Raw genomic sequence first — 2447 nt, 5'->3', positions numbered from 1 at the left:
TTGGCTTCAGAAGCGCAACAGAGGCACGTTGAAGCCTATTGTTACGCTTGACCTGGGAAACGTGAAGACCACTTTTACGGAAGGAGTTTTGGAAACCGTTACAAATTGGGATAATATAAATAGAGCCAAGGAGAAAACCCTGCATCTCTCTCTCTTCTTCGTGCTTTTTTTTCTCTTCCAGCCGTGCAAGCATATTTTACAGCATTACCTTTTTACAGTTTTTACTTTTCTTTGCAATTTCTATTTTCTTTTCCAGTCAACCTTTCAGCACTTAATTAATTTTTCACACAATAGTTTCTACACCGGAAACTATTGTGTATCTTTTACCGGATCTAACCTTACGTTAGACCCTAGGTTTTTTTTCCTTCACTTTTATTTTCCTGTCCGATTGAAGAATTCAAGAACAAATCCAACCGGTCTGTGGTGGAGTGTTCAAGACTCTATTAATTATTCAGGTTCTTTAATTATTGTTTGAATTTATATATGCCCTGCTTTATTGTTTATTTACATTGTTTGCCTGAGATGTTTCTATCTAATTATGATGATTGTTTAGATCTGTTTAGCATGTCTGGCTAATTTATTTAGGTATCGGTATGTAAAGTAAGCGAAATGAAGGAATCAAAACTAAGTTGGATTAATTACGTTTAAAAATAAAATCACTCTTTTTATGGTCTAAATTTACAGGTTTAATACCAAGGTTTTTGTACGAGAGTAAAAGACTAAAGAAGTTAAAATCAATAGAACGAGAGTTTGAGTTTTTAACTGGACAGTGTAAATTGGACATTAATTCTAGATCAGGGCGAAAGCAATTTTTAGAGTTAATTAAATTCTAATCTTTTTCAAAAAGTATTTTTAAAAGTTAAATGTGAGGACGAGAGTTAAGCATTTGAGTTTAATTATATAATCTAAGTCAACAGAGCGAGAGTTTGAGACGAGGGCGTTTAAACGGTTATTATTTTAATAAAAAGAGTTTCTATGGATCCTATTGTTTTCAAAAAGTGATTTTGGACTTAACTAATAAGTGACAGCTACGTTAATATAAAGTCATAGTCTATTCAACAGAGCGAGAGTTTGAGAAAAGGCTTTTAATCGATAGTGTCTACTGAAAAGATTTATTTTAAAACCAAGAAACCAACGAAGATTTGATTCCCTAATTACGACGAACTACATACCGATATCCGCTTAATTGATATTTAGTTTAGATCTTATTTTAGTTTTAACTTTTCCCCCGAAACAATCAAAATATCATCCGCCTTAGCTTTACGAAGTAACCTTAGAAAACGGTATATCGATTCATAAGTCCCTGTGGGATCGATATCTTTTAAAACTACGCGATAGAATTGTGCACTTGCAGTTAGTACCCCACTCGACTCATAAAGTCGCGATCAAGTTTTTGGCGCCGTTGCCGGGGACTTTTGTTTAGTCGATATCGTAACTCTTCTGTTACGCTGTAGAGACTAAGGTTTTTATTTTTATTTCTTCTTTTCGTTGATTTGTATGCCACACACTCGCTCACAAGGCGAGCCGTTTTACTTACGAATCAACGACATCGAACTATATCTCCGAGTCTTACGACGAATTCGGGAATATCGTGCTGCACACAATCTCCCTCCTATCGAAGTGCCCGACCTCAAAAATCTTCTTCCTTCACCAATACCCGAGATGGCAGAACCAGCTCGTGCTCTTCGAGATTACGCCGCTCCATCGCAAGATGAGCCGCATTCGAGTATTGCTCCACCCGCAATCGAAGCAAACAACTTCGAACTTAAACCTTCTCTGTTGCAGGCAGTGCAACAGAATCAATTCTCTGGAAATCCTACCGAGGATCCACACCTTCATTTATCCGTATTTGTCCAATACGCTGATACTGTTAAAGCTAATGGTGTCACTTCAGAGGCAATTGGACTTCGCCTTTTTCCTTTCTCGTTAAGAGATAAAGCTAGAAGATGGCTTCAGTCTCTTCCTTCCAACTCAGTTACCACATGGAACGAGTTGAAGAAAGTCTTCCTTGCCCGATATTTTCCTCCAAGCAAAACAGCTATGTTGAGAGCCCAGATAAATGGATTTAAATAGAAAGATAACGAGTCTCTTTTCGAAGCATGGGAAAGATACAAAGACATGATGAGACTTTGTCCACACCATGGTTTAGAGGACTGGTTAGTAATTCATACCTTCTATAATGGTCTCTTGTACAACACAAGGTTAACAATAGACGCCGCAGCAGGTGGTGCACTTATGGATAAACCTTATGCCGATGCTTATCAACTTATCGAAAGCATGGCTCAAAATCATTATCAATGGGGAAGCGACCGAGCAATGGTAGAGAAACCTCAAACGAAAAGTGGCATGTACGAGATAAGTAGCCTTGATCATGTTAATGCAAAAGTGGAAGCCCTGGCCCAGAAAATTGAAAGTTTGAATGTATCACCTCCAACCACCGTGGTTGC

General features: G+C 37.8%; 1 non-coding gene across 1 annotated transcript; it reads right to left on the bottom strand.

Moving 5' to 3' along the window:
- Positions 1-2040: 2040 nt before the first annotated feature.
- Positions 2041-2147, bottom strand: LOC127133551 (small nucleolar RNA R71). Its single transcript, XR_007807512.1, has one exon. It is a non-coding gene; the product is annotated as a small nucleolar RNA R71 (small nucleolar RNA).
- Between the last annotated feature and the right edge of the window lie 300 nt (positions 2148-2447).

The sequence above is a fragment of the Lathyrus oleraceus genome, chromosome 3, assembly GCF_024323335.1.
Source record: "Lathyrus oleraceus cultivar Zhongwan6 chromosome 3, CAAS_Psat_ZW6_1.0, whole genome shotgun sequence".
Classification (NCBI taxonomy): Eukaryota; Viridiplantae; Streptophyta; class Magnoliopsida; order Fabales; family Fabaceae; genus Lathyrus; species Lathyrus oleraceus.
This window is presented reverse-complemented; position numbering and strand designations above follow the sequence as displayed.